Consider the following 22,167-nt stretch of genomic DNA (forward strand, 5'->3'; position numbering starts at 1 on the left):
CTCACTGTGATCACAGAGACACAGCGTGACTGCTCACATGACTAGAATGCTGTCACAGATGGCTATGCCCTTTTCAGGAAAGACAAGCCAGTGAAGTGGCAGAATTGCTCTTTATGTGAGAGAGCAACTATAAAGTATCAAGCTCCACCTGGAGATAAACAGTCACCAAGTGCACTGCTCCTTAAAGAAAACTAAGGGGCAGGCTAATATAGGCAGTACTGTTGTGGGTGTTGTACTACAGGTCAGCTAATTGGGTGTTGATGAGGCTTTCTGAAGCAGCTGGAAGTAGCCTCACAGTCCTGGGTGATGTTTTCTATGGGAGACTACAACCATCCTGGTATTGGATTAGCAACATAGCTAGGAATGCATGGCCCAGGAGGTTCCCAATATGCACTGAAGATAACTTTCTAAGGTAGGTGATAGAGGAGCCAATGAGTAGAGGTGTGCTACTGAACCTTGTTCTTACTAACAAGGAAGGGCTGGTTGAGAAGGTGAAAACTGGGGGCATCGTAGGAGGCAGAGACCCTAAGATCACAGAATCGTGTTATTGTAGGGTTTGGAAGGGACCTCCAGGAGCCAACCTTGACCTCTTCAAGGACCTACTTAGAAGGTTCTTGTGGGATAGAATTTTAGGAGGAAAGAGAGCCCTTAACAGTTTGGCAAAGCTCCAACTTCTTCCAAGCTCAAGATTGGTGCATCCCTAAAAATAAGAAATTAGGGAAAGGTTAGATGTACATCGCTGAGCAAGGATCTTGTGAAAAATTCAAAGGGAAGCAAAAGATTCACAAAATGTGGAAAAGGGACTTGTCAAATTGGGAAGAGTACAGAAATATTGTCAGGGCCTGTGAGGATGCAACAAGGAAGGCTAAGGCCCACTTGGAATTTAATCTGACAAAGGAGGCACAGGATAATGAGAAAAGGGTTTTTTTTAAGTATGTCAAAGTTAAAGAAAAACTAAGGAAATTCCAGGCAATTGGAAGAGAAGAAGCTAATCGGGAGTATCAACACAGATGCACCAAGGGCATGTGCTTGACCAACCAGGTAGCCAGTTAGGATGCCATTGCTGGCTGGGTAGGCAGTGAGAGAGCAGTGGATGTTTTGCACCTTGACTTCAGCAAGGCGTTTGACGCTGTCTCCCACAACATCTGTGTAATGAAGCTTAGAAAGCATCGGATAGATGAGTGGAATGTGAGGTGCACTGTGAATCGGCAGAGCTCAGAGGGTTGTCATCAGTGGCACAGAATCTGGTTGGAAGCCTGCAACTAGCAGCGTTCCCCAGGGCTCAGTCCTGTTCAACATCTTCATCAGTGATCTGGATGATGGGATAGAGTGCATCCTCAGCAAATTTGCTGCTAATACAAAGGTGGGGGGAGTGGCTGACACACCAGAAGGCTGTGGTGCCATTCCACAAGACCTGGACACACTCTCCCTCCCAGGAGAGCAGGGCGGAGAGGAACCTGATGAGGTTCCACAAAAGCAAGTGTAGAGTCAAGCACCTGGGGAGAAATAATGGCATGCATCAGTACAGGTTAGGTGCTAACCTGCTGCAGAGGAGCTCTGCAGAGAAGGACCTGCGTGTCCTGGTAGGCAACAGGTTGGCCATGAGCCAGCAGTGTGCCCTTGTGGCCAAGAAGGCCAGTGGTATCCTGGGGTGCATTAAAAAGAGCGTGGCCAGCAGGTCAAGGGAGGTGATCCTCCCCCTCTACTCTGGGCTGGTGAGGTTTCACCTGGAGTACTGTGTCCAGTTCTGGGCTCCTCAATTCAAGAAAGGGGGGGATCTCCTGGAAAGAGTCCAGTGCAGGGTGAGAAAGACGTGAAAGTGCCTGGAGCATCTCTCTTATGAGGAAAGGCAGAGACAGCTGGGACTCTTCAGTCTGGAGAAGAGAAGGCTGAGGGGACCACTGAACTGTTTATAAATATCAGAAGTGTGGGAGCCAAGTTGATGGGGGCATACTCTTTTTGGTGTTTGAACTGAATAGAACTGGGGAATGGACAGAAACTGCTATGCAAGAAGTTCTATTTTAACGCAAGAATGAAGTTTTTTACTATGAGTGTGACAGTGCACTGGAACAACATGAAGGGCAATATCTGCATTTGAAAAAAACCTATATGGGGAATGAGAAACGATTGATGAGGTCTGCAAGCTTGACTGGGCTCAGATGCAGCCACCAGCCACAATGCTACATTTCATCATTTATAGAAGGATGCCTAAGCTGTTACAAGTGCCGTATTTCAAGCCAAATTCAGGCCTGCTGTGAATGGGCACAACTCCACTGGCTTTGTAAAAAGGATGCCTTCCTGAGAGCAAGACGGGGAAAACTTTTTGAACAGTGTCAATAAATGCTCCTTTTTTTTTTTTTTTTTTTTTTTTTTAATGCATTTTAAAAGGCAGATGAAGATCAGAGGCAGCAGCTAAAATCTACAGTCTACAAATAGCATTAGTAAGAAGTCAAAATAAAGACATTGTACCACAGTTACATAGCACATCTAACACAAATAGCTAGGTATTGAGTGGTTGTTGATTAGCTATGAAAGAGTGGAAAGAGAACATGGAAAACCTTTTATGTGTATGTCTGTATGTCTCCTATGATCTGAGGGGACAGGTGCCATTATTGACGAGGGGCCTCTGTGGGAAAAGATGCAACAATAAACACCATTTTAAACAAAAACAGCAGAGGTTTTGAGGCAAAATCGTTCCCTTACTGCTTTTGGAAGTAGGACGTTGCATTGTATTCCTCTCAGAGACCCTGGATGAAAGGTGAGCTCTAGTCTAGCACAAACAAGGCTGCGGGTAGAAATCTACAAGCAGGAAATATGTGCTTATCTAAATTAGGGGTCCTCCATTTGCAGCATCTTTGACATAAATTGTGTAATAGATGTAAGGCAAGCCCAAACATACTGCTAGTGTTGCCACCAATCTATTGAAGAGTTCTTAACATCTGGTTTAATATTTGATGTTAAAATAATAGTTCTGCACAAAAATGTCAGTAAACCTGAAAATCTTCCCCTTCCCAAACACTGCAACTGTCTTTAAAAATATAAATAAATAAATAAAAACACTCCAAAAAGCTCTGTCTGGTACTGCTCTGCATCTCCAAATACATAGCAATTATCATGTCAAACTGAAGATGATTTTATGCCCTTTTTATGACATACTCCACATTAGTTTGCCTATACATTCCTCATTAAAACCATACTTATGATGAAGTTTTTACAGGAATATGCTTTCGTTGAATGTTGTAACCTGAAAAGCTTTATTTAAGCCAGTGATTTACTCGTATAACAGATTCCGCCATCTTTATATGGTCCACATTTGGCTATTCCTCAGCTTGTTCCAGCCAAGTAGACGCAGTACTGGTTATCTCTCATTAGCCGTGGTTATCTAGTTCACTGGAGATTATAACTCTGGGATACAGTTTGCTGCAGCAATAGTTAGCAGGTGATTTACAGACCTGCAGTTTTCTCAAGGCTTTGCTAAGAAAGAAAAATGAAGGGCAAAGTGTTGTTTATCACATAATGGATGTGTAGACCAAACTAATATGATACAAAAAGTATTGCAAATTTATCAGATCATTAGTGAAGGAATATATTTCTCTGTTGTGTATATTCCTCTGTCACCAAAGTCATGTTTTTAGGATTGCTTTATAAAGGAGAACATAAATAATGTCCAGGAAACATGCAGTCAGATGAAAAACAACGTGATTGCTTTCATTGTTGCCAGCTTCCAAACAGTGGACATCACAGACTTCATTCAAGAGCAGCCAAGAGCTCTTTACAACTTTGCTCACTTCTAAGTCAGATTTTAAAGGAAGATTTGAGGGTGGGATAAATTATGGCAAGGTCTTCTTTCTGAGAATGAATGACCCAGTGTTCTACTTAGCGGAGTTTTACAAGCACACTTCTTATGTGTGAACCTAACATCCTCTTACAGAAACTTCTTTTCTCCAGTCTCCCTGGGTAGACTATTTCCTAACAGACTTGGAAAGCTATAAATGCTTTCTTATGTTGCATATATGATATAGAATGCCTCACCTCAAGTCAATTTCAAGTTAATGGAGAAAAATAAACAACTGAATAATATCAAACAGTTCCTGATATTATAAAACAGGATGCCTCATATGCTGTTTCTGTAGGGGTGGGGGGTGGGGTATATGTGGGGGGAAACAGCACCGTCCTAAAAAGGCTATAAAGTCTTTCCATTTAGTTATGTTGAGCCAAGTAGGAAAAAAAGCTGACAGAGCTTCCTCTGGCCTGAAATGTTATATATAATGCAATATACTGGTCCTGTAATTAGATATTTTGATGCCTGGCCATGCTGAGCTTCTCTCTTCCTTGATTCTCGGTCTGCTGCTACTTCCTGACCCTCTCACCACACACGTACCATCCCTTTTCTCACAGGCAGTAGCATTCAATGGAAATAAGGCATATTATCTCAATTTTATGCCTCCTTTTTGCTTTGAATCTGTTCATGCTGGTTTGCCCTTACTGTGGCTCAGATCTATAGTAGTAACTAGATATTCTGTGCTCAGGTAACATCTGCATTTTTTTTTTACTCCTTACTATTGCAGGTATGTGAATTATAAACGTACAAATTCTATTGAAATTGAGATTCTTTTGAACACAGCATCGTATTGGTTGATTTCTGTTTCTTTTGTTATATGGTACACCATGCTTAGCAATGGAATATGGACCAGTGGGGAAATTAAATTATGTATATAGTATCTGCAAGTGTGATAAACCTCCTCAGAAATCTACGGATGTGCTTTTCTTCATTCTTTCTCCCTCTGGATGTTATTATTTTGCTTTACAGAAGGACCTGCACAGGTTGCCTTTACAGCTCAAATTCTTTCCAGCTGAAGGTGCTGGAATGTCACCCTCTCACTTGCAGCAGGAGTTTTTATTTCTCACTATTTTAAGGTCAAAGAGAAAAACAAACAATATTTTATAGCACTGACTTGAAGATAAACAGGAATCATATTGCAGAATAATCTTGCTCTCAGAAAAGAAACAAATAAATTTAAGCAAAACTGACCTTGAGGTTGTATGAGGAAACTAATATATGAGGAATGCTCTGAAAGAAATGCCTGCTGCTTTATGATATTGGCCCACGACATCAGAGGCTGTGTAGCAGTAGAGCCTGAAACTTCCCACCAATGTTCTGTTACATTTTGTTGCCATGTGACAGATGGCAGCAAGCAGTGGTCTTACACACTGGCATCTGACATGGAAGTGCGGAAGAAGAAAAGCCGTGTCAGTGTGTTAATCCATGTGGAGGAAATGGCACTCAATGACATTTATCAACATTTGCCGAATGGTTATGGAGATGATAACCATGGATATGAGCAGAGTGAAGCAGTAGGTGGTGCATTTCAGCAGTGGGGACAGTGGCTGTGGGTCACATCTGCTAGTGAAGGTTTTTACAAGCATGGCATCCAGGCTCTTGCTAATCGCTGATAAAAATGCATAGCTAATGGTAATGACTGTTAACAAATAGTATTTTATAGATGAGAAGTTTCTATATCAAATACTGCCACTGTGCTCTTTGTAGCTACTGTAATTTCTAAAGAAATTAATAGGAGGCATTACTTTTGGAACAACCTATGTAGCTATCCTGTAAAGCTAATCAACATAAAGCAGCTCGAAACTCCTACTTCTGAAAATTTAGCTATTTTATTTCGGTGACCTCACATTCGTGGAAATTTGTAGGAGCTTCCAGACTATTGCATTCAGAAAATCCCTGACACTGTGCTTTCCAGCAAGCCCAACCAGAAGATACAGTTCCGTTAGCAATTTGGCTGCAACTGTGCAGTGAATGCCCACAGGTATTCCATAAATATGTTGTCCATCTTCAGTCGGACACAACAATTCTCTCTGTTCTTGGCCAAAATCTTTGATGCAGAGGCCCCTGTCATCAGTTCTGGGCAGTTTGTATAGAGTTACAGCTCCTCCTTGGACCATTTCTCCCATTTGAAAAGTTGCCACAGTGAGTTCTCCAGCCTGCCAAGTTGGCAGATTCTATCCTTGAAACTGGAGAAGAGCCAGAAATCATTGCAGCATTGTGAACCTTCCGTCTCAGTCAGTCATCGGCCTCTATCAGCACTCTTGCTTATGTTCACAGAGGAACTTCCTGATCATAATTTGCACTCAGCCAAAATCCCTCTGTCTTCATTTTAAGAAAGTGCTGAGCAGGGTCCTATTAAAATATTTGGATAGACTCATATAGGAGACCTAGTCTCTTGATAGTTTTCTTGGAGAATAAAGGAGACTTACTCATAAAATTTGGTTCAGCTTTCTTTCTCATATCTTTTCAGCATGAAGAGACATAGTCTAAATAACAGTAAAGGACTGAGAAATTGCCTGCCACACTGAATCTCATGTGTTTATTTACAGTAAAGTCAATTGGTAATCTTGCTAATTTCAGCAGCTAGAAAGTTTTCTGGTACTTTTCCATGCCAGCATTTCCTAATTGTTTGGATACTTTGGGACCATGAAGAGCTATTGGAATGCTAAGCAATATACAGCCATGTGCAAAAGCTTATGATAGCTCTATTCCTTATCTTGAAATGCATGCACAATAGAAAATGAAGAAAATAGGGGAAATGATTGAGATTGCTCTTGAAAAAATGTGTAGATATAGCTGAACTTTTTAGACTTCTTTGTGAGGTTGGAATAACAAGTTTTCGTCCTACTGGTTTTTAAAAAGTGCAGGCATTTTCTAAAGGAGTTATTCTCTGCTTTAACTCTAGGCATCTGCTTGCTCAGAGGAAGTGAGATTGAGGCCGGTGGTTACTCTGGGAGATTGTCAGGACACACTTACTCAAATGTCTGTCTGGCTCTATTCAAGTCAGTGGCCAAAGTCCTGTTTATTTCAGTGAAATCAGGATTGCAGTCCCAGTTTAAAAGCAGCTGCTTGTTGCAAATCACTCAGACAGCAGCTGGAATGCTGTGACCTGCAAGAGATTTAACAAAAGAGGAAAGAAATAAAGAAAAAAAAGTAAAATGACTCACCGTGGTTCTGTGATTAAAGGCTTGTCTATCTAAATATGGTGGAGCCCTGAGGCACGAGGACAGGCAGGGGAGCTGCTACATCCCAGAGGAACAAGTCTGAGTCTCTGCCCTGATCCATCTCAGAGGGATGGACTCACTGTGATGACTCAACAGAGAGAGTCTCGTGGGGCATCTCAGGATATCAGGGATCATACAAGATCTGGGGTCATAGAATGTCCAGGGGAGAAATGTGGAGAAAGAGGGGAACACAGTGATTGGGGGAGAAGCGGGCATGGAAAAATAGAGAGAAAAGGGGTAAAAGTGGCTGATCTCAAGTATACAGGTGCTGTTAATTCTTGTGTCTGGCCATGCCCTGCACCAGATCAAAGCATCCTGTCCCGTCTTCATAATATACTCAGTTTCTAACAACTATTTTTGCTGGGTGAGGGCACTCTAATCAGTGTGCATGTGTGTGTATGGGATCTGAGTTCTAACAGCAAAAGCATGATCCCCAGTCACGGGGACCTGTGTGCCTCTGTGTCAGCACATGGAGAAACGAGTGCATGTGTATGGCGTGGGTGCGTGTGTCATTGTGAGTCTACTACTGGCAAACAAGCTGGCTTTCCCATCAAGTTGGATACACTTAAATTCTTTTATTTTCTTCCCAAGCATTCCTTCTGGAGATAAAAACAGAAGCTGGTTCTTATGAATTCTTTTCTGTCATACCAACACAAGCATCACTGTTTAAACTCTATCCATAGCAAATTCTTCATGCCTTATTAAACTGCTCAGAGCAATATGTTCTTAACACACTTATTGCAAAACTCTCCTGACAGCGTTTTCAGCAGCTGGAGTAGAAGAACATCAGTGTAGAGAAAGAGTGGAATTCACTTCATAGATTAAACACTAAATCTGGTGTTGGCCCTTGGGTGACGTGAGGCAGGGCATCTACTCACTTGCTTTCTTACAGGCAGTGGAGGGCTCATCACTACATTTTTTCTGAAGCTGTAACACCCAAAGCATTCATGCAGCTATCTGCACTGTGTGCAATTAACCATTAACCGTATATCTAAGTGGTGCTATAAATGCATGGCTATTTTAAATCCTGTTTACTGCTAGCACACATACCCTAAAAATAACAGAAAGTGTATTTGATAGCAGATTTCCCATCACACATTTGTCTTTCAGGACACACAAATACTTACTTTTTTCAGTTTTCTATCTCTCTTAAACAGAGATACAAGCTGCTGTCATTTTTTTCATGCACCTAACTGCTGTGAATCTTCATCCCATTTAAAAAAAAAAATATTGCTGTTCTATTTTTATACCGGTGTTATTCAATTTCTCATCTGGAGAAAAACAAGGAATTAAGCAGGATGAGAATCAGGCTCTGTCGAAGGTTGTAGTGTTTACTGGTGCAACTCAGCTGTATGGAAGAGCGGATCGACTGATTTCACATTGGAGCCATGAGATTTACAGAAGCACATTTTGATTTTGTATTTTATATCTTCTGCTGTATTCTACTATGATTCTTTGACTGTGATCTCCATAATCAAGTAAGACAGTAGTTTTATTTTCATGCTTACCAGAATTTTGTAATGATATTGTCTTTACATGTTAGGCCCAGTGATTGAAATAAAAATGACACATTCCCAATAGCAAGTCTGTTTGACTATGACTTGACCAATTTGTCCTGTTTGATAGACGCAAAAGCTAATAAATAACTCTAATTTAACAAGTTAACCTAATGTACATTAGTCCAGATGCGAAGAACATCTAATTGATAATTTTCAAAGCAGCATTATTTCTGTTTATTTTTCTTCATGTACAAAGTTTTTCTTTGTTGAGATGCCCCTGCTTGGGTTGTGAGTCAAGAAAAATCGCAGTCTCTATCACAGCCAAAAAAAGAACAATAGTCATTGACTCCTTTTCCTGTGCTTTATGAGTATTCTGATATTTGTGACACCTGGATTTCAGGTTGCTGCTCTTCTCTCTCCAAACATTTTACTGAAACCTTTTATCATTTCTCAGTTTGCTTGCTGCTTTGTTGTTGTTGTTTTAAAACCTTTTCACCAGCTGACTTTGAGCACTTCTCAGGGTCATGATCTACCTATGTCATTTTTTATTTTCAGTTGAGAAACTAATTTTTTCTTCTTCTAAGGCAGATATTTGCTATGGAATAATTCAGTTCACGACAATATTACCTTCATCATTTCTTTGACAACCCCATCTGCATTTGGGAGGCATCCAAGTGTTCATGCCAGTTGTGTTCATTGCACAAGGATTTTGGCATCAAAACCACTGATGACACATATATATTTTTGAGGGGAAAAAAAAAAAACACAACAGTTTGTCAGTAGGCTTCTTTCTTCTTATTTTCAGTTCTGGCTGTCATCCCATAATATCATCAAAGTAGCTAGGTCTGTTGAGGATCAAGTAAAGAGAGAAAGAAGTCGAGAAGCTTTAGAGGAAGGAAAAGAAATAGTGCAGAGCTGTCCAGTCCAATAACCCGGGCTGGAAGTATACAGAAAAGGAAGCCAATTAAATTCTGAAGAAGAAGAAAGGATAAATGGGTCACAATCTGGGAGATGGGACATTTCCCTTTCCTTGCCAAAAGTCTGCAGGGACTGAACAACGGCAGAGCTGGATTCTGAGGAACTGCATTTATTACACAGTTGTAAATGCCCTTTGCTGAGATTTCTGACTCCAGAAATTTCTGTTTCACTGTCAACAGAGACAGTCGATTACAGGGATTATACAATATTTAAAGCTGTGTTGCCAAATTCACTTTCACCGCTTTCTCTTTTCCCACTGAAATGAAGGAGAGCACAAAAATTACAACTGCATCACCAAACCACGTTTCAATGCTTCGCAGTAAATGAAGCTGGAAGATACTCAGCAGGTTATTTGCCTCAGTATTTATTGGCAGTCAGGTTTCCTTCTCATGTCCATGAACCTCTAGGCATGGTTTAGGAGAGCAAAATCTCTCCCACTGTAAGATCCGAGCAAGTCAGAGAGCTCCTCATGAGACTGTGTACATGTCTATGGGGACAGACAAAATGCATTGCAGAGTCCCAAAAGAAGTTGCTGACATGGTTGGTAAGCCACTTGTTGACATATTTAAAAAATCATGGCTGCCAGACACAGTCCATGACGACTGGAAAAAGGGAACCGTCAGTCTGGTGGCCTTCTATGATGGAGTAATGTCATCAATAGACAAAGGAAGGGCAACTGATATTGTCTACCTGGGTTTATGTAAGACCTTCGACAAGATCCTGTACAACATTGCTGTCTCTAAATTGGAGAGACATGGATTTGAAGGCTGAGTTATTAACTGGATAACAAAGTGGTTGGATGGTTTCATCCAGAGATCTATATTTCTATGTGCACATGGAGGCCAGTGACAAGTGGAGTGCTCCAAGGATCTGTCTTGGGACCAATGATCTTCAACATATTTATAAATAACAGACAGTGGGATCATGTGCAACCTCAGCAGGTTTGCATATGATGTTACAGTGAGTGTTACAGTTTAACGCCTGACACCTTAAAATGGAGAGGTGCCATCCAGAGGGACCTGGATAGACTGGTATAGAGGAGTACGATGAAGATGACGATGAAGGGGGTCGGAGCACCTTTCGAAAGATTGAATGAGCTGAGCTTGTTCAACTTGGAGAAGAAAAGGTTCAGGGAAGACTTGATTGCATCCTTGCAGACCATAAAGGGAGCTTATAAACAAGAGCACAAACAACTTTTCGTAGAATCACAGAATTAGAGAATTACAGAGACTGGGAGTGAGTTCCAGAGATCTATTCAGTTTTATTCAGTTCAAACACCAAAAAGAGTATGCCCCCATCAACTTGACTCCCACACTTCTGATATTTATAAACAGTTCAGTGGTCCCCTCAGCCTTCTCTTCTCCAGACTGAAGAGTCCCAGCTGTCTCTGCCTTTCCTCATAAGAGAGATGCTCCAGGCACTTTCACGTCTTTCTCACCCTGCACTGGACTCTTTCCAGGAGATCCCCCCCTTTCTTGAATTGAGGAGCCCAGAACTGGACACAGTACTCCAGGTGAAACCTCACCAGCCCAGAGTAGAGGGGGAGGATCACCTCCCTTGACCTGCTGGCCACGCTCTTTTTAATGCACCCCAGGATACCACTGGCCTTCTTGGCCACAAGGGCACACTGCTGGCTCATGGCCAACCTGTTGCCTACCAGGACACGCAGGTCCTTCTCTGCAGAGCTCCTCTGCAGCAGGTTAGCACCTAACCTGTACTGATGCATGCCATTATTTCTCCCCAGGTGCTTGACTCTACACTTGCTTTTGTGGAACCTCATCAGGTTCCTCTCCGCCCTGCTCTCCTGGGAGGGAGAGTGTGTCCAGGTCTTGTGGAATGGCACCACAGCCTTCTGGTGTGTCAGCCACTCCCCCCACCTTTGTATTAGCAGCAAATTTGCTGAGGATGCACTCTATCCCATCATCCAGATCACTGATGAAGATGTTGAACAGGACTGAGCCCTGGGGAACGCTGCTAGTTGCAGGCTTCCAACCAGATTCTGTGCCACTGATGACAACCCTCTGAGCTCTGCCGATTCACAGTGCACCTCACATTCCACTCATCTATCCGATGCTTTCTAAGCTTCATTACACAGATGTTGTGGGAGACAGCGTCAAACGCCTTGCTGAAGTCAAGGTGCACAACATCCACTGCTCCCTCACTGCCTACCCAGCCAGCAATGGCATCCTAACTGGCTACCTGGTTGGTCAAGCACATGCCCTTGGTGCATCTGTGTTGATACTCCTGATTAGCTTCTTCTCTTCCAATTGCCTGGAGATGGCATTTTGAACAAGTTGTTCCATCACCTTTCCAGGGACCGAGCTGAGGCTGACAGGTCTGTATTTTCTCTAGTCATTCTTCTTGCCCTTTTTGAAGACTGGTGTGACATTGTCTATCTTCCAGTCCTCTGGCATCTCTCTCATTCTCCAAGACCTTTCTAAGATGATAGAAAGTATTTCCCTGATCAGTTCTGCCAGGGAGCAGAATTACCTATGCTTTTAGAACACACACAGAAAGATGTGTAGTCACAGCAAATCGACTGCCTGCTAGTGTAACAGGGCTTGTTTTGACAGGGACCAAGTTACAAGTTTTAACTCTCAATACAATAAACACACCCATCAGCTTTTCTGATTATATTTACTTATTACATATGATGCCTATTACAATTGCTTTTATGTAGGACATCCTGTCCTCAGATGAGCTAACAAACAATTCTGTAGTATTCAAAAGGTAGAGAATTATCTATCTATCTATCTATCTATCTATCTATCTATCTATCTATCTATCTATCTATCTATCATTTATCCTGTCCTCAGATGAGCTAACAAACAATTCTGTAGTATTCAAAAGGTAGAGAATTATCTATCTATCTATCTAACAATCTATCTATCTGTCTATCTATCTATCTATCTATCTATCTATCTATCTATCTATCCATCTATCTATCTATCTATTTATGTTGTATGGTGCGGTAAGATGTCACAACTGCAGATTGCATTTTTCATTCCACTGTACTTTTGGCTCAGGATCTGTAAAAACCCTGGAGAACATGGGAAAATCTTTCAATTGCCTTTTTCCTATTGCAGTGTTTCTCAATTGTATTCAAGAATATAGGCAGATTTAGTTGAGGGTTCGTAAGACAAGAGTTTTTCTTGTATGATTATCAAGTGGCCAAGCACATGATCAACTTAGTACTGAAATATCATAAGAAGTGTGACAGTAGATTACTTACATCCCATTCTTTTTTTTTTTAGTGGTGTTATTAGCCTCTAATGTTAGGTTAGAGATAAAATCCTGTCCTTTCATATCAAGCTTACAGAAAATGTAGAGGTGAAAAGCTGTCATCTATTACTTCCAAACATTGTTCAAAGAAACGTGTGCTGAGTAACTTTCTTCTTTACCCTTGAAAACCATCAAAATCAACTATATTTATTTGGTCCTCAGCCTTTGTGGGAGAGTGGGACATAAAAGTACGTATGAACTACCCAGGACTCCACTACTGTTAGTTTGGAAACAGACTCCAGAGAAAAAGTGTTTTAGGCAAAAGGAAAGAAGCTAGGGCATGCCCATAGTAACAAATAAGCATGAAAGAAAAGCAGCATTGTTCTTTAACACAGGAGAAGGCTAGCAATTCAATCTACTGTTTGTGTAAGAGAAAGAGTAGGGGATATATATCTGTGAATATAGGCAGGAGGTGCAATAGAGAAGAGTGCAATTGGAAGCAGAGAACATCTGTGGAATAGGAGGTGGTATCAAAGACAGACAATAGACTGAGTGCTTGTGGTGTCATTTCATCATTATTTATTCCTAGGTAACTCACATCTTATTCAGGTATTCGGTTGAGAGTGTTATATGTAAGGCAGTATGAATTCAAGCTGCCTGTGAATTAGTGCAACAAAGTGTGAAGAAGCATTTCCAAAGGAAACAAAATAAAGTGGAATACATCTTGTAATCTATACGCTAAAGGCAGAGGGCCACAAAGACAACACTGTGTTTCAGTGCTACCTGTCAGTAAAAGGTGAGGGGTCTGGAACTAAGAAATATGCTGATGGAAAATAAAATAAATTAATTAATTTAAGAAAAACAAACAAACAAAAAAAAAAACAAAAAACCAAACTCTACCTCCCACTGATAGAAGTGTGGTATATATTTTTAAAACACATTAGAAAGAAGTATCCTATATTTGAGGAAAAAATAATTAGCAATTTTTAAGATTCTTGATAAATAAATCCGATAGCCCTTAGCAATTCCAGGATACATATTTCTGTATGTGTGTCATGTTTAAAAGATGTTCCTGTTGTGCATTCTAAGCATCCATATACATACAGAGAAGCCATGGACACTTGACAAGTAAAGGCTGATAAAAACAAACAAACAAACAAACAAACAAATAAATGCAAAACTGTCATAGTATGAAAAATTCAGTGTTTTATATCCAAAATAACTTTCTTTTAAGGAAAAAATTAACAATCTGATTCAATGTCAGGTTATAATACAGTATAATATATTTCAAAGTCTATAGTGTTGTTTCATGTCAAGTGGCATGAATTCCAGAAACAAGATCTGTACCCATTTGGACATAAATTGGCCTTCTGATGTGTTGAAAATACAAAAGGTTGGTCCTACTGCTGTTGTGTTGATCATCTGTGTATCACATTAAAAGCAGTTTCAATGCTATACATGATGTCTGAGTTTCTTCCTTACACACTGGAGACTGAGACATTTCCATACATGTCTAGGATTTCCAACTGTCTACAGCTTGCATAGACACTTTCCACTGACTACCCATTGATCAAGATATTTATCTGAATGAAAAAGTTGGAGTACAAGGCACACATAGCTATTTGAGCCACAATGCTGATTTGCAGTATCAATTGTTTTCATAGTCATGAGCTCATGAACTAGTCTGAAAGATCAAGAGAAAGTTATTAAAATTATCTGAATATCTAAGGAATTTATATTCTCCAGAAAGTCAACTTAAACACGTACAAGAGCCTGACTGAAAGCAATGGAAACCAGACACAGGAATTTGCTTACCTACTAATCATTCCAATAAAAACAGAGAGAAGAAACAGAAATGTCTACCATTGCAACAGGTTTTGGTACATAGATTGTTGTGAATACTGTGTACAAACACAAACAAGTGATATCTACCTACTGAACTTCATTCTATGTATATTTGTGTGTGAACATACACATATTTCTGTATGCTTGCATGTGAGTGATCATATAGCACAGCTGAAGGCCACAAACAAAAGAGGACCACGAGATAATGAGAAATCTATGGGAAGTGAGTTATGACACTATCAGGCGTTTAACACCTAGTTGTTGATTATTTTGTTACATAAACATAAAGGTCCTAATGGCAATCTCATGTAAATTGTACTACAGAAATCAAAATCTGAAAGATTATATATTTCTTGCCCAGCAAAATCAGAAAATAACCCCATTATGAGAAGATTAAGTGACTTCTCTATATGGACAGTATAAAAAACATGGCTGGTATTAAACCACATGGGTGCATCTATTACCCTGTATATACCTTGTATATATTTAAACATCCTTGTCCACTGATCCTGTTTAGCAAACACAAATCTTTTGCCTGTCCACTTGTTGCCTTGTTTCTGTTGTCAAGCATCAGTCTTCTTACAGAGATTTAAAAATGAACACGTAAAAGAAATTCTATTATAATTTGACTCTGTGACATAATAGGGCAAAAGTGGTATGTGCCATCAAGGATGGTGAATTTTTCTGTGTGCTGTTTTGCACACTGCATTAATTCAACTAATTTAATTTTCAGAGTTTTCTTATGTTAACAGAGAAATGTGAAAATATATTGCCTAATGAACAGAAACACTGCTCACATTTTAGCAACTTGTTGACTTTTACAATTCATATTCAATTTGTTTCAAATTTTAAAGGAAAAAATAATTCAAGGAATTAAAAATATTTAAGATAGTTTTTACAAAACCAGTTTCTGCAATGTAGGTAAAGTTAATAAGAGTTCCTAGATTTCAACTTGTATTTGTTGTGCTTTGACAAACAGTTCAAGGTAAATGAACGACCTAGATAACTAAATCACTGCTAGTCATTAAAGGGGAAAGAACAAAGGACTGTAAGCAGGAAGGGGAAGGGAGGGTGAAACAAAGAAAAGAAAGGGAAAATCATTTTTAAAAAGAAGGAATAAATGCCGACCAAATCTTGCATAGTGTGTGTTAGCTACATTATTTAAAGTGCTTTATCTTTTTATTTGGTTTATCAGTGCATGAGTCACTACACTTGAAGCTTTGTTTTCAAATGTCCTTAACTTTATCGTGCTTTTGTCCTGAAATTGGATTGCTTCTAAAATTTCTGTTTATGTGGTAGTCTATTATTTTGCTAGGGGCAGTTTTTGTCCTTCTGATTTAAAAATATAATTTTCTTTGCCATCCTGAGGCATTTGGTCTAGCTCTATGGTTAAAGTTGTCATTCACCTCTGAATCAAAAGACCAGTGAGAAAACAAAGAACTTCCTGAATTGACATGAGAAGGTAGACAGAAAAGATGACAATAAGGAAAGCATCAGTCAGAGATAACATTTGTGACTGTGGATGTCATAAATATATACATATCTTTATATAACTAGAGAAAAACGTAGGCTCTTCCGTAGTGTTGGCTGAATAATTCATTGGGAATAAATTACCCAACAGATGTACTCCCCACACTCTGCTTTTTGTTTGTTTGTTTGTGAATGGTTTCTGATCAGACCATTTCTTCTTAAAATGTATTCCATATATGGAAATATACACCAGAATCTTTGTGCAAGGCTAGAATATTTCCAGGAAAGTATTTAGTAATGATGTCACCACTCTGAGTCAGACCCATAGTTCACTGAGCTCAGTGTTCCGTTCTATCAGTGATCACAGTAAGAAAGATAGAGTATAAGTAAATAGCATATCTCTTCCATAGTGATTCTTCTCTTAGTAAACCACTGCAGACTAAATGCCAATGATTTTCAAACTTCTGAGAGAAAGACTTGACCAGGGTTTCTTTGTAGAAGGCTTTGAACATTCACTTGCGATGAATGTACCAAGACTTGTTTTTTTCTCCGTTCATATCTTTTGTCCCAGTGGTTTTGATTCCTTTGATTTAGTTCCACCTGAGGAAGCAGAGTTGCTTTTCCTGTTAAATTTACTGGTTGCTCCATTTCTGTTGTGGACAGCCATAACATATTTACTTTTACCATATCTCTCATGATGGTCACAATCATACCAAAAAAAGGTTGAGAAAAGACCTGGTGTCAACAGGAATGGCATGAGTCCTGACAACACTTGATCTAAATAATTTTTAACATCCTCTAGAGATGGGGACTCCACATTCCTTTTTGTCAAGTTGTTCTTTACTAATACAAAGTTGTTCCTGAGGTTTAATTTCAATCTCTCTTACTATTAAGGCCATTTGTTCTCAACATTTGATATGCACTGATGATGTTATACACAAAAGATTTTGTGTGCTTGAGCCTCCAATTTTTCAGTTGTACTTAATTCAAGTACAACTTTTGAACCTTTTTTTTTTTTTTTTTGCTCACTTTTTCCTTCTAGTGATCCATGTTCTCCTTCTGATCTGGTTCATGAAGTATGCTGACCATAGCTGGACACAGTACTCCAGCTAAGGCTCTACAAAGTGGTGTAAAGCTGAAAGATTTGTTCAAGTTTTTTGCAAGCTATATTCCACTTACACATCTAAGTATGATTTTGCCATCTTCAGAACAGCATGATATTTCTGATTGTGTTCAGACTGTAGTCTACTTTATCCTTTGGATCTCTTTCCAAAAACTGCTGTCTAGCCAGCTGTTTCTCATCCTCTGTTTGCAAAGCTGGTTATTAGAATCTATTTGTAATACTTCATACTTGCCTCTGTTGGATTCAACACCGTTTTCCAAGACCATTTATCTAATTTATGATTGTCATTGCAAATACTGAATCTCTCTCTTACATATCTTCAGACAGTATCAGTTTCATTTCACAGGCAGATTTAATAAACTGCTCATTGTTACTTATTTGTTTATTTATTTGATTAGCTCTCTATTCTCTTACAGAGATCTTAATGACTGATTTAAAATGTCTATAACCTGGAAATCCTCTTTTCCAAATGAGTCATAGTGAATTCAGTCTTCTGTTCCTGATTACTTCCATATATGGAAACATTTGAAGAAAATGAATGTACTGTCCTCTCAGATAGAAAAGACAATCATCATTCAAGTTCTGTAATATATTTTTAGCTCTACAACATAGTTTTGCAAGGGGGATGGGTTGTGAAAAACACTCTAGATATTCTCATGTAATGGATTTAGATACTAGGCAATGGTGCTTTCTGAAGTTGTTTTAATCGTTTATCTTCTAACATGTCTTAAACTATGTTAATATTTGTGTATCACATAGTTCAAGGCTGATGTTCTTAGAGAGCTACAACAATGACCGTTGATCAATAATAATTCAATTGGATCCCCATTTTCTCAGTTAAGTCACTGGATGCCATTTGATGTGCTGTCTGCAGTTGTCCTTCATGAATCTCACTGATTAGTCCAAGTAGTCCAAGTTCAAATTACAGTGAGAAACAGCTGCAGAGCTCAGATATAACTTTCTATGAGTTTATACAGTAAAAATGGTAAAAATGTAATGCTGAAAATTTCAGTTACAACCTGTTTCTCTCCTTTTCTCACATAGCCCAAGTTATAGTCAAAATGACTGATTTTAAAAAAGGAAAATAATAAACATGAAATGAGTAATTTTTAAAACAGAAAATAATAAAAAATGAATACTGTGCAAATAAATAAATAAATAAACAATGTAGTATTCCTAGTAAAAAAAAAAAATTGATTATTTATTAGTTCAGCCTATATCTGTAGCACGATTTTTCCAGACAGTGTGCAAGTTAGGTGGATCTATACCTCTTGTACCCGGTGTCTGAGCAGCACTGAATAAACCATACCTGCTTTATAACTACTTTGTGGTTATAGAGTTTTATTCCGCATGTGTGGAAGTGCTCCAGTCCTCTGATAATCTTAGTGGCTCTCTTCTGAACCTGTTCCTAGAGCTCCACATCCTTCATGTACTGGGGGCCCCAGGCCTGGAGGTAGTACTCCAGATGGGGCCTCACAAGAGGTTAGAGGGGGACAATCACCTCCCTCTACCTTCTTACCACTCCTCTTCTACTGTATCCCAGAACATAGTTGGCCTTCTGGTCTACATCTGATTAAATGTGGAAGTTCACCATGAAAGTATACATATCTAAATGAATAGTTTTAGCCTTTATACTTAGTGGACAGGAATGTTTACAATGAGTAGTTTCATTACATCCCTTCTTTAGTCTATTCACTGGAAAGGATGTTCAGATAAAGACAGTTACACATCCAACTCTGAAATTAAAAGAGATCTAAAATTAGAAGACCTTGACAAGTCCCACCTTGACTCCCTGAATGAATTCATGGTATGTCTACCAGTAACTTTTTAAAATAAATTTGTGCAATATATTTCTTTATGAGAAATGTACTTTGATATTTGCTATTAATTGATAGCACCTTTATTTAAATTCCATTTAGTGACAGAAGAAAAAAGACAGCTTGATTTAGGGAGTGCTGCTTTCACTAGAGCTGTTAATTAGCATACCTTTCTTTTGTGGAGCTTGATAAGAAGCAACTGAAGGATACTAGCGATAGTTTGCTGTTGTTAGGTGCAGACTGAAGTTTTTTGTTTTGGTTTAAATACTCACATTAGGTGTACAGGGTTGGATAAAAAATTTATTTTCTGACGTACATATTCCTAACGTGTTGAAACAGATGTTTAAAAGTAAACGTATCTATAGAACAATGAGTTGAACTCAATCTCATGATTTGATGATACATGTGATATCTGATAGATTAGTTTGTTAGAGTTGTGGTTGTTGTTTTTAATTTCTATATTCATATTGCTTTTCTCTATGAAATTGGATTGTCATCCTATCCTGAAATAAAAAAAGGCAGAAAAATGATTTTAATTAAAGAAAGCATTCCTAAATAGGTCTCAGTACATAACTGAGGCCCAGATTCATCCTGTTACATGAAATTGCTTTAGAGGGGAACAAAGTTGGTATAAAGATTCTTTCTATAGACAACAGAGAGAAATCAACTCTTTTGAAGGGTGGTTTATTCTTCTTGAGAACTGCATTCCTCCTGGAAGTCTCTGCCTCTCTCCATTAGAAAGGAGATTAGGCAACTAATTTATGTTCCTCATGTACCTAGATTTTATTTATAAATGAGTAACTTATTCCCACTAAAAAGTACATTTAAAAGTTCAGCATATTCAAGAACTGCCCTGTGATGACAACCATTGTAATTCTTCTGGCCTAAGGTAAAGAAAGAGCCTAATATAGGAAATATGCACATCTCTGAGTAAGTCACTTTTTGTGAGCTCAGTGAGCACAGGCCAGCTTTTTTAGGACAAAGATAGAATGAACATCCCACCATGATATTACTGGATGTGAGGTAAAAAGAATTCAGGCGTTGTTTTAAACATAAGTGTATCTGAGAATGAAGTAGTCTCAGTATGAAATTCACTCACAGTGTTAAAATCAAGCTCACATGCATGATATTTCAACAAATTTTAGCCACATTTATTATTTCTAGGTAGACTTGTTTTATCTTATAAAGCAAAAATAATGTCAGCACTCAGATTCTTTCATTTACCTTATTTGTAATGATTTTTTGAATCATGTGACTGCATATTTTATTAAAGAAGCTGTTTGTTCATGTCTGTTGAAATCCATCTGAGCCCCAAAAACAATAAGTGATTTTAATTTAAATATGACTATGCAAAATCATAATTGTCATTGTGCATAAAATAAAATCTCAGTGTAGAAGACTATGTAGAGGGTTATTGATCTTTAGAGAAGAGTTACATTCACTTTATAACTTTTTTCAACACTTTTTATGTACGCTATGCACCAGCTTCCTACTTCATTGTCAATTACACTGTTTTTACATGCCTTCTGTTTCAAGACCCCCTTGCAATGGTATTTTAAAGAATTAAATTCAGTACACTGATTATTGCTGCAACAGGTAATACAGTTCTGCTGAAAAATTTGCAATAAATTCTCCTTGCAAGCACAACTTTTAATAGGTCATAGTCAGGCTCTTCCAAATAGAAGCAATATTTTATTTGCTTTTTCTGAAATCATAAAACTGAGCAGCCACGCAAACACACAAATACATGTAGGGAGAAAAAAGAAATTAAAAAAAAGAAGTTAAGGTGTATGTGTTGTAGAGACTTTCATGTCCCTGTAACTGGTGATCATACATAACCAGTGTTCACATTAATGGTCCTGTTACATTCCATTATGGCTGAATCTTGTTCTGCATGCATCACTGAGTTCTACGAGGATAATTGCAAAGCGAACTGTTAATAAGAGGCCAGAAGAAGAGTGTTGATTTTGGGCCTATAATGAAATATAAAAAACTTCTATTCAGTTCAGTTGGAACAGAGTAGAGTGAATGGAAAATCTTAATGTTTATGATTCTGGAAGCGCATGGTTCATTATTATTAACTATAGAGGGTCAACAACCATTGAGTGATACATCAGGAATAATTTATTTTTAGAAATCCCAGTATGTGTAAGATACTAACAGACTTGATCTATCCTAAGAATTTCTGAATGATTTAGCAATATCACATCTGCCATGAACAGTAGACACTGTGCTTTACCAAGAAATGAAGAACTTCATGGGAAATTCTTCTCAATTTATTGTATATAAGAATCGAAATAATTTATAAAAATGTAAAAAGTTACTTCAATGTGTAGACATACAATATCTAAGAAATCTTGTTCAGGTAAATTTAAGAATTTTATTTTGGGGACCAAATAAAACATATTCCAATTTAAATTTATCATTCATTCCTTTCTTGCTTTTCAACATCAAGCAGGTATTTCAAAAGGTAATTTTAAGGAAGAATCAGATCAAAAATATGCTGCCATGACACAGTTCCTTCCATGTCTTTAGCATACGTATTTATGACAAGATTTTCTAGATGTTAGATCATGAAATTCCCTGTGAAACACTGAGCAGTCACTAATGTAAAGTGAAAAACACACTGTGATCTACCACTCTCCAGTGTGAGTGTCCGTATTAAAATCAAACTTTCCACATGCTATTTGGCTGTTTCCTCATGGCTACAACTTAGTAGAAATGGAATTCTAAAGATAAAGGACTTAAGGCAGGAAATGTAGTGAACAAACAAAAACGTTTAAAAAAGAATTTACTTTGTGGAACTGAAGTGACAGTAAGATTGTCGCTATAATGTCATAAACTTAAAGCATTAATTTTCTGAATGACATAAACTCTGAAGGAAAAAATTATGTACAATTTTTTTTCTTTTTTCTTTTTTTTTAATCTAAATCCAAATACTTAGCAGTGACAAGAATTCTTACAGCCAGTAGCTTCTCACATGTAATAATTTTATGCAAGAAATAAAGTAGTACTAACTAAAATCTATTCTGGTCTACCTTAAAATTGAATGAGCTTGCTTCATTAAAGTAAGGATTCAATGGGATGTTCCTTTAAACAACAAATAATGTATGCTGGCACACCATGTAATCTCAATAGTAACATGTTT

This window comes from Tetrao urogallus, assembly GCF_951394365.1.
Source record: "Tetrao urogallus genome assembly, chromosome: 1".
NCBI lineage: Eukaryota > Metazoa > Chordata > Aves > Galliformes > Phasianidae > Tetrao > Tetrao urogallus.